Genomic DNA, 14,327 nt, shown 5'->3' with positions numbered 1-14,327 from the left:
TTATCTGCGTAGACAAGCGACTTCACATAGCCCCACAAGAAATAGTCCAGCGGTGTTATATCGCACGATCTTGGAGGCCACGCCACAGGTCCACGGCGCGAGATAAAAGTTCACCAAAAGTTTCCTTCAATAAATCGATTGTTGCGTTGGCTGTATGGCATGTAGCGCCGTCTTGTTGGAACCAAAGGTCGTCCACATCAACATCGTCCAATTCAGGCACGAAAAAGTCATTAATCATGGCTCTATAGCGCTCTCCATTGACTGTAACATTATGGCCGGCTTCATTTTTAAAGAAATATGGACCAATGATTCCTTCTGCTCATAGAGCACACCAAACACTGACTTTTTGAGGATGTAACGGCGTCTCAGCAATGGCTTGTGGATTATGTTCACACCAAATGCGACAATTTTGCTTATTGACATACCCATTCAACCAAAAGTGAGCTTCATCGCTGAACAAAATTTTCTTCGATGCGTCGCGCGAACCGAACCATTATTTTCGTAATAAATTTGCACGATTTGCAAACGTTGTTCAGGTGTAAGTCTATTCATTATGAAATGGCAAACCAAACTGAGCATAAATCAAGTGACAGCTGTCAAAAAGACCATCTACGAAAAAAGTAGTGCCAACTTGAAAACCTAACCTAGTATATGTAACCATTCCTCTAAATCTTTTTATAATAAAGCGTTTTTCAATAGGTGCGCTTCAACTTTTTTCCGATAGGGAGGGCGAATGACGCAATATTTTTTATTTTTCGCTTGTCATTTGTAAACTTCACTCCACACTTGAGCAACGATTGCAAATCGTGCAAATTTTTTATGAAAATAATCGTTCTGTTGCTGCTACTTTAAGAGCATTACGGCCATTTTACGGTCCATTTAACTTTTGGCTCAATGGCTTTGTCAACAAGCAAAATATGCGTTACTGGGCAGAAAGCAATCCACACGTGATTCATGAGGCACCGTGCGGTTTACATGCCGGCAGCGTAATTGGCCCATATTTTTTCGTTGACGAGAACGATCGCCACGTTAATGTGAATGGAAATCGATACCGCGACATGATAAACGATTATTTTTGGCCGCAATTGAATGGTATGGACTTAGACGACATGTGGTTTCAACAGGACGGGGCCACAAGCCACACAGCATACGCTACAATTGATTTGTTGAGGAGTAAGTTCGATGAGCGCATTATTTCCAGAAATGGACCGGTCGAATGGCCGCCGCGCTCGTGTGATTTGACGCCTCTAGACTATTTTCTTTGAGGTTATGTGAAGTCATTGGTCTACAGTAACAAGCCGGCGACGATTTGTGAGCTCAGAGCCAATGTTGAACGCGAAATTGCTGGAATTTCGGCCGATTTATGCAAAAGAATGGTCGAAAATTGGGTTCAACGATTGGACTTCGTAAAACATCCACGCGGTGGTCATGCAAAAAAAATCGAATTTCATACTTAAATGTACATGTTCAAACTCGATAATAAAAAAAAAATTAGTTAAAAAAGTCAAACCGTTTGTGTTTTATTCAAAAAAAAGTTGAAGCGCTCTTACTGAAAAACGCTTTATATTGATGTCTATAGTGATTTTGGATACGCATTGTCGCTATTTCTTTCATGCGTTTAAATAAATTACGGAATAGAGAGAGAGAGTAGATAAGTTTAAAATAAGCAAAAGAACCTTTAATTCAGCATCAATATAAAATTGTTAAACGTTTTATTTAAAAAACGACATTTATTTCCTTATATTTGTTTGATACACGTAACTGTAAAGAATAATATATGGCACGGCAAGGTGCGATGAAAAAACTGGATGAGATGGCGTGTCTGCAAATTACAAACACATCCTACTCGGAAATGGGCAAAACAAAAAGAGCGCATGTTGCACTATTTAGCGTCCATTGAAATAAAAACTCGGCTGAAAATAACTGCCTGTCTGGCAGCCTGACTGACGGAATGACGGACTACCTGTCGTACTGCCTAACTGAGTGGGGTACAAAAACGAATAGGATAAGCGGAACTATTTCCCAAAACCATAAAAAGTACAAAAACAAAAGTGCAAAATGGGCTCAAAACGGGCGTAAAAATCACATTCCGAGCGCAAACCTTAAAACAACAAATTAAACAAAAAAAATACATATACATATGTATGTATGCACATATTTACATACGAGGGTGGATTGATAAGTCTTTAGAATTGCGACATCTATCGGTCATTAATTTACTTAATTATTGTGATCGTTAAAAGTGAACTGTCAAAAGCGAGCTGTCAAAATTTCATAACATATGGTCAAACGGCACGTTTTTGAGAATTATTTTTGCAAAACCCTATTGTATTTTTATTAAAAATGGAAAAAAGTGAACTTCGTGCTGTTATAAAGTACTTTCATTTGAAAGGTTTAAACCGGAAACAAAATTATTGAGGACTTGCAGACAGTATTAGGGGAACATGCACCCTCAAATGCAACAGTTTACAATTGGGTAAATGAGTTTAAACGTGGTCGGATAAGCACCAAAGATGAGCCACGCTCTGGGAGGCCAAAAGAGGTAACGACTCCAGAAACGGTGGAAAAAGTGTACAAAATTGTCACACAAGATCGAAGAATTAAATTGAGAGAGATTGCTGACATTGTGAACATTAGTTATGAACGTGTGCATAACATAATACATGATGAATTGGGTATGAAAAAGCTTTCAGCAAGATGGGTGCCGCGTTTGCTAACTCCGCTGCAAAAAATGAACCGAATGTCGACAAAAGGTGGTTTAGACATGTTTAACAGAAATCCATCGGAATTTTTGCGTGGTTTCATAACGATGGATGAACGTGGATCCACCAATATACATCAGAGTCTAAAGAACAGTCCAAACAATGGGTAGAACGTGGCTCAAGTGCTCCAAAGAAGGCAAAGGTCGTTGCATCAGCTGGTAAGGTTATGGCATCTATTTTTTGGATGCACAAGGTATAATTTTCATAGATTATCTTGAAAAGGGTAAAACCATCACAGCTGAATATTATTCATCTTTGTTGGATACATTGGACCAAAATATTAAGCAAAAACGGCCACATTTGAAGAAGAAGAAAATCCTCTTTCATCATGATAACGCTCCTTCACATTCATCTTGGAAAACGCAGGAAAAAATAAATGAGTTAGGCTATGAATTGCTCCCTCATGCGCCATATTCGCCAGATTTAGCTCCCAGTGACTTTTTCCTTTTTCCAAATATGAAAAAATGGCTCGGCGGAAAAAGATTTGTGTCAAATAGTGAAGTTATAGCTGAAACAAATGATTATTTTGAAGGTTTTGAAAAAACTTATTTTAGAGAAGGAATAAATATGTTAGAAAAGCGTTGGAAAAAATGTATTGACTTAAAAGGAGATTATGTTGAAAAATAAATCATTTTTTTGTTGAAAAACCAATGTCTAGTTTTTCATTCCAAAGACTTATCAATCCACCCTCGTATATAGTCACACTGTGACTGTCGACCCATTTCTAAGGCAATTTCTAATACAGCGATATTTGTTCATGCGCAACGTAAATGAAATAAATAAAAAGTGTTGCGTATGTGAAAGATAGCTGGGGAACTATTTGCTATTTCAGTGCTTACGTTCTTTTTAGACAGAGAATACTCCCGGGAAAATTTCCGAAACTCTATTTTCTTAAACATTTTAAACCTCTAACGAACTTAATAATACATTTTTCAAACTTCTCCACAATGGGGCAAAATAACCCTACGAGCATTTTGAGAGTTAAAACATTCTACACAACTATACCTCGGGAAATCCTACCCCACCATAGCATATCCAAACTAGATACCTCACTGAGATAAGTACTTTAACAGTTTTACAAAAAGCGCAAAATTATTTATTTATTTATATTAAATTATACAAAAATTACCTGGGAATGCAAAAAACTGGTTCTGTTCCTAGTACTCCCATCCTAAATTGGTTTCATTCCACCCTTTAAACTATGACAGTAAAATTTGTATACAGTGGTATTGGCGTAAGCTAAGGTGCTCATTTCTTATATTCCCACCTTAGTTATTTGATGTGAACCTTGGTGATGTCAGCAACGAATACGCGAATGGTTTTATCAACAAATGAAATTCATGGAGCACCGCAACCAAAACGTTTGTAATAAAATTACGCTATGAGATGGCGTGTGTATATGTATTTATAGATGCTGAATTTAATTAAAGTAAAGGCAAAAACGCGGTCGCGGCCGCTGGGTTGGTGCGTGACTACCATTCGGAATTCACGGAGAGAACGTCGGTTCGAATCTCTGTGAAACACCAAATTAAGAAAAACATTTTTCTAATAGCGGTCGCCCCGCGGCAGGCAATGAAAAACCTCCTCATAAAAAATATCTGCCTTTTGGAGTCGGCTTGAAACTGTAGGTCCCTCCATTTGTGGAACAACATCAAGACGCACACCACAAATAGAAGGAGGAGCTCGGCCAAGCACCCAAAAAGGGTGTACGCGCCAATTATATATATATATAATTGTGCTTGGCTAAGTTAAAACATTGTTAAGTAGTTCATCCGGTTTTTTTCTCGCTGAAAAGTTCTCAATGGATATACTTGTGCAGGAAATGGAGCACCTTTATGACAGACAGGAGTAAAGCCGACAACTGAAGAGAAAGCTGCAGAACCTCTATATTTGTTAGAAAATAGAAAGCGCGGAACACGTGCTCTTCTTCTGCGATCGTTATAACGAGGAACGCCGAATTCTCGAGTTACTCTTGGGAGATCAGCTGAGTCAAGACAGCTTAATCAATAACATGTATTCATCAAATGACTGTTGGAACGCAGTTGAAAGTTGTGCAAAGATGACAATGCTAAACCTGCAACGCGCGGAGTGGCAGCGCAAAACTCAGAGAAGAAATCAGCCCTCGACAAGAGGTGGACTGTCTACGAACTGATGAAAATCACAGACGCTCGAGTCAAGTGATCATGACGGTATAAAACTGTATAATATTATCGCAACATCTTCCGATGTTTCTGTTTTGCTGCAGATGCAAACGAAACTATCGATAGCGTATAACCTCCATACATCCATGTGAGAGGAACCTGGGAGCATGCCCCACATTAGAAGACGAGCCTATAGCATGAAGCTGGCTACAAATATGGTGGACCCAGACGTGGGTGAATAGTATTGGTCCATGTCATGGACGCCGTTGTGGGCCCTCCCGAGGTTATTTATAAAGTAGTTCCGGGAAGCGAGTCCCCTCAGAGGAGTAGGAGGGATTGTTTTAGTGGCTACACCATTCGACGCAGTTGATGACGGTTGCTCCAAGTGCGAAGGCATTTTGAACCCTATTTCACACACAAAAAAAAAGCAAAAACACCAGTTAAAATTGTTAACCTCACGATGTTTAAGATAAGGTACATTTATTGTATTGATTTATTTTTTTTTTCAATAATTTATTTATTTTTTGATAATTTTTCAAATAATGTCAATATGCTTGAGTAATTTAAAAATGAGTTACTTTCTTCATTCAATTCTAAACTTAAAGTATAAGAATTACATCTAACGGTGGGCACAGGAAAGGGCTGTTTCGACAGGTTGGGTCCAGAGAGAGGGGTATCAGGTAAGTAGGTTTGATAAGGCATGTGAATAGGTGATTAGTATTGTGCGAGGTACCTTTTTTCATTTTCTTTGCCCCTTTTATTGAATCTGTCTTGCATAAGAAACTAACAATAAGGTGCTATAGTACATATTATGTTTCCTTACCAGTGCTAAGAAACTAATTATTTTTTCAATGAGATATATACATACATATGTGTATATATGATTAAAGCGGATGTAAATATGATGGAAGTGAATGAATGGAGGAAGCTAGAAAGCACGGGTTTCTAGTCTCCGATTCTTCATAGCTGGGAGCCGGAAAGGCCTAGTTTCCAGTTTCCTTTAAGCCTTCCGTTATCCCTCATGCTGATTGTGCAAGTTTTTTTCCCGGATATGATAGATGCAGGGTTCTGAAAAGGACGAGGAAAGGCCTAATTTCCAGTCTCACTTAAAGTTTCCGTTATCCCTGACGACGATTGTGTGCGATTTTTTTTTTTTTTTTAGATGTGATGGAATTGGATGGAAGGAGCCGGAAACGCCTAGTGTCCAGTCTCCTTTGATATTGTCTTTATCTCTCTAACGTACTAAAAGTCGGAATGGCCGGACTTCCGTTGCGAGATGAGATAATCAAGATAGTGCAGACTTGAAGATGTCTTTTCAATAGCAGTAGCCTTCATTAAAAATAAATTTCGGGCTAGTTTATGGGGATGGTCTTCAAGCTTTTGTAGGCATTTTTTGCTCAACCCTACTATTTCGTTGGCTACACGATGTATGCAAATGGCTCTGTGAATGTTGGCGTTCTTTATATACCGTAATTATCCGCAAGACTTTAGTTTGCACTCTCCAAAGTTTTTCGATATTTGAAGGCGTAGCAGTGTCCCACATTTCTACACCATATGTCTATATTGGTTTTAGCATGGCTGTATACAGTAGCAGCTTAGAGATAAGGCTGATTTTTCATTTTAAGCTTGATATTAATCACATTATTTTCAATATAATTCCGACGTGTGAGTCTTCTATCTGAGTGAATTCCGAGATATTTTATTTCATTTCATTGTCGTATATTCTGACCATTAATTGTAACTGCAGGACAAGTTCCTATCCTTTATTCTCCAGTTTTTAAGCCATGTTTCTATTGTATCTATATGTCATTGCAGTATAGACATTGCCACTTTTGGGTCTTTGTGAGTGTAGAGAACTGCAGTATCATCGGCAAATGTTGATGTCATTGTTTGGCTCGTTATAGGCATGTCAGATATATACAATACGTATAAAATAGGACCTACATATTTCTAGGACCTAAAGAAGGTCGCGGTGCCATAACTTATCGAATGTTTGTGCTACTTCTAAGAGCAGTGCAGTGCAGTACTGTTTTTTCTCAAAGGACACTATGCGATGAACTTGATCAGTTGTACTATAATTTGCTCTAAATCCAAACTGGTGTTGATGAATAATAATGTTTTCATGAATAAAGGGCATTATTTTCTGCAAGAGCTACTTTTCAAAAAGCTTCAAGAGTACAGACAATGGACTAATTGTCGGTATGAGGATGCGGACAAATAACGAACTCAACTAAATTAAAGAAATGATGAAGCAACTTATATCCCAAATGTCAAACATGATTTGTTTCGAAAATAGATGGACAAAATAAATAATCTGAAACTAGTTCTATGGAATGCAAACGGCCTTAGTCGGCATGTCTTGGAACTTAAAACATTCATAGTTGAAAATAGAATAGACATCCTACTAGTTTCAGAAACACACTTTACGGAAAAGAGCTACATACAAATTCCAGACTACAATATATTTTTCACCAATCATCCGGACAAAAAGGTACATGGGGGTTCAACAATAATATTATGAAAAGCAGTCAAATGTGTTATAACGGACCCGCACAAAAAAGACAACATCCAAGCTATAACTGTCCAAATTGAAGACCAAATAAGGCCCCTACATAAGTACAGGTGACCCTAACTACTGGCCCACCGATATGAATAAAAATCAGATCTTATCAACTTTTTATGTACAAAGGTGTATATAGAAATGAACTCACAATTAAACCTACCTTCGACTTGTCATCAGATCATTCGCCAATATTTTTATGGTATCAAACAACTATTGAGTCCCAAGTACATTTCTAAAAATTATACAATAAAAACACAGACTGGGAAATTTTCCGAGAAACTATTACAAGCGCAATTGACTGCAATGTACCACTTAAAACTGAAAAACAAATCGACGGCGCTATTGCGTTTTTCACTAATGTAATAATTCACACAATAACCTTATCAACACCAACAGTCAAACACACAACCAAAAGAAAATATATTCCGGACTATATTAGACAGAAGATAAAACTTAAAAGAAAACTAAGGAAACAATGGCAAACAACACGACATCCAGACGACAAAACAATCTTAAACAAAATGACTAAAGATATTAAACAGATGTAAAAGGAATTTTAAAATAAAAAGCTACAATCTTATCTGGCAAATTTAGACCCTACAAAAAACGACAAATTGGAAAGCGAGCTTAGAACAAAACAACACTTCACCAACATGCAATTCTGACCGAAAATGATACGAGTACATGGGCTAAAACACATTTGGATAAAGCTTGCACACTTGCGAAACACTTCAAAAATACCTTCTACAATCCAAAACTAGGCAACAAAATAACTTACCTGAAGCATTCGAATTCAAAGGTGGAAAAATCAGAAAGGTCAAAAATTAAGAATATAAACAATAAAAAATCACCAAGCTAAGACAGAATTAATGGACATATTATAAAAAATCTACCCAGCAATGGAATTAAGTATCTAAGGAATATATTTAACTCATCAAGAAGACTCAAATATTTCCCTTTGCCTTGGAAAGTTTCTGAAATAATTGTTCTGCCAAAACCAAATAAAGATACCAATAAGCCTTCATCGTACAGGCCGATAAGCATCTTGCCTATTTTGCCGAAGCTATTTGAACAACTGGTTTAGGACCGCCTTGATGCCCTAATACAATTCAACGATATAACAGGTATACAGAGTAACAAACAAAAATTATTGCGTCGCAGTCTATCTTGACGTAGCTAAGGCCTTTGACAGTGTATGGCATCCCGGACTATTGCACAAATTAAAAAAAATGCTTCCAGCTGACTGTTATCTACTCTTGCGGAGTTACCTTAATGAAAACATAAATGTTGCCACAAATAAACTACAACAGCTACTTAACACAAAGCTGGCCTAGTTCAATACATGGAGAATCGAAATTAACACAGATAAAACTATCCAAGTAATATACACAAGCAGATATTGGCTATAAATAATAGAGTCATTAAATATGATACAAAAGCCAATTATTTAGACATAATAATTGATGCAAAACTGACCTGCAGCTACGACAGAAATCATGCGTGTAAACGCCTAATCTCCTTGCATGTTTTCCTATGAGACAATGTCCTGTGAGGGCCCCTACTAAGGTCCTGATTTGAACTCTACTCAGTTTTATAATACTCTTGGACAGACGTAAATTTAGCCTTGGCCATGTATGCCTAGCAATTTCACAGGTGTTAACGGTAATCAATCTTTGATTTGTAGAAGTGATTAGTGCATCCATAACAAGAAGCTTACAAGTTGCGAGAGGTATCTCCGTAAAATTACTTATATCTGGCATACAGGTACCTTCTCTTGCAATCTGGTCTGCCCTACAGTTCCCTGGTATATCTCTGTGGTCTGGAACCCAGCATAAAATTATACGATATTGCTTGGCCATCTCATTTAGAGATTGGCGACAATGTAAGACACTTCTTGATGTTTTTTGGAATGCATCCAGGGCTCGTAGGCAGCTTGGCTGTCCGATAGAATGCAGATGTCCGTTGATGATATTCTGTTTATCTTTAACCATTTTAAGGCTTCATGAATAACGTTTATTTCCGCTTGAAAAACGCTACAGTGATCCGGTAGTTCACTAATAGAAAGCTCTTCGCAAAATAGCCCTAATCCTACACCGGTGTCCATTTTAGATCCGTCCGTGTAAATCTTAGCGGGTGTGTTGGGTGTTGGAACTTCTTCAAGCCATTCCAGTGTAGAAGGGATTTTCATTAGGAAATTCCTTTCGAAGCAAAGAATGGGAGGGTGATAATCACAGTCACTAGGAATATCCGTGTAGGAGTCTAAGATGGTTGAATGTCCATGTGTGACAGTCCTCCATTATGAGCTCGCTTTGAACCTTAAAGCGGAGCAGGCCGCTGAGTATTTGCAGAAGAGATCTAGGGTGGCAGATGTAGCATGATGTCCAAAGCCATGGATGGTGTGGTTTTCATGACGCCACATATTGCTAATTCCTCTGATCTCTGTACCTTATTCAATAAATTAGAATAGGTTTTTTTCTGCACAGCACACCACCAGACTATATTTCCATATAGAAGAATGGGTCTGACGACAGCAGTGTAAAGCCAATGAACAACCTTAGGCTTAATTCCCCAGCTCTCTTGCAGGCATAAAAAGCTAGTTTCGCTTTCCTGACTCTTTCTAAGATGTTTGACTTCCAAGTCAGTTTCCTATATATGTTTAGTCCCAGGTACTTGGTTTCTTCCGAAATCACAAGAGCTTCCCCCTTAAGCATAATTGGACTTAGCTGAGGGATTCTGTGTTTCCTAGTGAGCAATATGAGTTGTGTTTTGCCTGGGTTGACTCCTAGACCACACTTTTCTGCCCACCTAGAAAGTATATCTAGACCATTTTGTATTAGGTCTCTTAATGTAGATACAAATTTACCAGAGACAGCAATAACAACATCATCGGCGTAAGTTATAACTTTACAGCCCACCGATTCCAGTATTAACAGAAGTTTATTTACAACTGCGTTCCATAAAAACGGTGAGAGGACTCCACCTTGCGGTTTACCTCTACTTACCAATCTCCTGAGCACCGATTCTCCAAGTTCCGCTTCAATGATTCTGCTATTTGCCATTTTGCCAATGAAGCCTACCAAGCCCGGTTCTACCCCAAGATCAGTGAGTGCTGCAGTAATTGCCAATCAAGATATCTGCATGTGTTTCATAGACTACGAGAAGGCCTTTGATGAAACACAACGTAACAAGCTAATTAATAGGTTGGCAACTAAGTATTTGCGGATTTTTTTAGAAAATCAAAGACAATTTTTTCATAGAACTAAATAATTTTATTCCGTAATGTATTGCCCATTTTGATCAATGATCTTTTGCCATATTTCAGGCAGCATCATAATCCCACGTTCATAAAACTTCTGGTTTTTTTAGGAAAAAACTGAATCAGGTACGATTTGACATCATCATCATTATTGAAATTTTTACCTTTCAAGGAGTTTTGTAAAGATCGAAACAAAAAGGAATGAGATGGTGCAAGGTCAGGACTATATGGTGGATGTGGCAAAACATCCCAATCAAGCTCCAAGAACTTTTGCCGACAACTTTTGGCAAGACAATGATGGAAGACAATACTTTTTCGATTAGTCAATTCGGGCCGCTTTTCTTCAACTGCATTATTTAATTGCGTTAGTTGTTCAATGTAGACATCAGAATTGATCGTTCGGTTGGGTGGTAAGAATTCAAAGTAGACAATTCCACCAAACTGATAACAAAACCTTCTTTTGATGAATATCAGCTTTTGATGTTGTTTGACTTGGTTCAGCTGGCCTGCTCCACGAGCTTTTCCGCTTGATATTGTTGTAAACAACCCATTCTTTACGTTACTTTAGCAAATCGCAGCTGTTAATGCATTGCGTTAAATGCGTTTCTTTCAGTTCGTGAGGAACCCATGTGTCGAGTTTTTGAACATAGCCATGTTGTTTTAAGTGATTTTCAATGCATGTATGTGTTACATGAAACTTCTCTGCAATCTCACGTGTTGTACTTTGACGGTCCGAATCGATTATTGTTTTAATTAGGGCGTCATTAACTTCAACTGGACAACCAGAGCGTTTTTCATCTTTGAGTGAAAAATCACCAGAGCAAAATTCGGTAAACCAATTTTGACACTGCCGTTCTTTTAAGGCTTCGTCACCATAAACAGCACATAACTTTTTACGAGCTTGCGATGTGCTTTCCCTTTGCGGAAATAAAAAAGCAAAATATGTCGAAAATGTTCCTTTTGATTTTCCATTTTTCAACGAACGCCAAACGAAAACTACGCAACCGATTAAAAAACTTTTTTTACTGATTGACAGCTGAATTGCCAACTATCAAATAACAAAATGTGTTTTACATTTGTACTACGTCTGCAAACCTAAAAATTCCACTGAGGGCATCTATGCCAACCCAATAAAATAATGAAAGATTTGGACATAAGCAAATATGATGTCAAATGTATACCAAACTTATAATGGAATCATACTGCAGAAATTAGATTCGGAGACGGTACCACAAAAGAGGCAAAAATCTACAGAGGAGTGAGACAAGGTTGCATATTATTGCCACTATTATTTAACGCGTACGCAGAAAAAATATTTGAAGAAGCAATAAATGACGCAGAAATAGGTATTAAAGTTACAATACAACGCTAGTAACAAACAATTTCCATTATCTCCAAACTATTATAAACAAAGTGAAAAAATACTGCAAAGACTTCGGGCTAAATATAAATATTGACAAAACCAAATTTATTATTGCAGAGACTATTCCTACGCGAGACTAACCATAGGGCGGCAAAGCAATAGAGAGAGTAAAGAACTTCAAATACCTAGGATTATGGCTTAATGACCACTGGGACCCTGATCAAGAAATAAGAGACAGAATAGATATGGCTGGGCGGCATTCATGAAGATTAAAAAAATACTGACCCGCCAGGACATACCAATTAAATTAAATACAAGATGTTTAAAATGTTATGTATGGTCAACACTCTTATATGGAAAAATAGAAAAAATTGTATACAAGGAAAAATTGAAGGACAAAGAGGAGGGGGGATCGGGTACTTTTTCCCCCGGGCCCGGAGTTTTCAGAGGGGCCCGGACTCGAGGGTAATTCCAAGAAATTTCCTGCTTAAAAAAATTTAGTAAATAATACTTCTACCAGAGTTCCGTCACAGACTTTTTTTGGTGTCACCATATCGAATGTTATGATCACGATTACGAAGAATAAATATAATATGGTGATACAAAAGTTTATACAGTAGGTTCTGTTTTTATGCGGTAGATACGTTCCGCAAGAAACAGCATAAAAAAAAACAGCATAAAAAAAGCTACCAGTTCTATAGCAAAACTATAGATACGTTTCAAATGCTAAAACCGCATAAATCTGAAATAATGTAATAAAATCGCATAAAAAAGGGCACTAGTCCCATATTATTACTATAGATACGTTCCATAGACCGCATGAATCTGAAATAATTAAATAAAATCGCATAAAATAAATTTACATCGTCAGAAATAGAATCAGACAATACCCGCATGTTGCGCATTCGTTTAGGATTTGGCGTAAAATCACTTCCGTCACTTGAGGAAATGCACACGTCTGATCTAGATAGTTATGCAGGCGGTTCCATACTTGTAGGGTTAGCATTTCTGATGTAATCTGTGATGAGTTTTTGCTTAGCTGGTTTAGAATCTTGTTTATATGTACAATTCCCGCATAAAAACAGAACCTACTGTATTATTGAGCTCTTATTAAAATGGAACATTTTATGCTACTGATTTATAAGGTAATTAATAATTATAGTGATAATTAGATTAAATTTAGATAGAATTCAGATCTGCTGAAGAGTTTTCTAAAATTAATTTTAATCAATATTTCATAATTAATTCTATCAAAAATTTTATAAATGAGTTTTTCAATGTTTAAATGTTATATCACTATAACATAATACGCATTTTGATAAATAAAAAAATTTGAAGGGGCCCGCATCTCAAGTTTCCCCCGGGGCCCGAATACTCTCTCCACGGCCCTGGGCATGATATTTCCAAATAAAATTGATTTATTATTTCCAAAAGCTGTTTTAAAGTTGAACGCTAAGTATATATGTATATACATTTGATTAAGCGCTTGATCCTCTGCTTTTAAAAAAATCTCATAAAACAAAAATAGACATGCGAGGAACGTTTACCCCAAATGGGACTCGAACCCACAATCTTCGGCTTAGGAGGCCGACGCCTTATCCATTAGGCCACTGGGGCGAATAATTTTATTTTGCAGCAAGCCGCATTTCAAGTAAATCAGTTCTTCTCGTTCGTCTTCCATTACCAGTATTTATACCAGTTACTGCCTTTCTTAAATTACCTGACAGATGTCACCCTACAAAGTGTTGTAAATGGAGTATGTCTGTACTAAAAAATTAATATCAGAAAGAACGTAAATACTACATGGAGCAGAGAGCGTAAAAATAATCTGCAGGAACGGATGTGAATTGCTGAAAGCTATTCCAACCACCTCAACTTATTTCACCACTTCAATCGTAAGACAGAAACACAGAGAACGTTTATATATAGAGAAGTCTAATGCCCGAATTCTGTAAGCGAATCTCATCTCAAGTCACTAAAATTGAGATTATAAATTAGTGACTATTTTTGTGACTTGAGACAATTTTGCTATTCAGTAAGGCAAAGTCACAAGAAATTCACCAAATATCATGGTGAAAATAAATAGAGACAGTCAGCTGATGGCACGTATCGGCTAGAGATAGTCAAAAAGTTTAGCAAAAATTCCCTTATCGATTCCATATGTAATGGAATTTTTTAAACTCATTTATCAAGCGAAATTCTTCATCAAAAACATAAAGAATATGAATATTGCTAAGCTCAT

The 14,327-nt window shown here is 37.3% G+C and overlaps 1 non-coding gene across 1 annotated transcript; it reads right to left on the bottom strand.

Annotated features, from left to right (window-relative positions):
- Nucleotides 1-13,629: 13,629 nt before the first annotated feature.
- Nucleotides 13,630-13,702, bottom strand: Trnar-ccu (transfer RNA arginine (anticodon CCU)). The gene has a single exon. It is a non-coding gene; the product is annotated as a tRNA-Arg (tRNA).
- Nucleotides 13,703-14,327: the final 625 nt, after the last annotated feature.

Source organism: Anastrepha obliqua, chromosome 4 (genome assembly GCF_027943255.1).
Source record: "Anastrepha obliqua isolate idAnaObli1 chromosome 4, idAnaObli1_1.0, whole genome shotgun sequence".
Lineage (NCBI taxonomy): Eukaryota > Metazoa > Arthropoda > Insecta > Diptera > Tephritidae > Anastrepha > Anastrepha obliqua.
The sequence above is the reverse complement of the archived record's forward strand: the minus strand, read 5'-3'. Positions and strand labels throughout refer to the sequence as shown.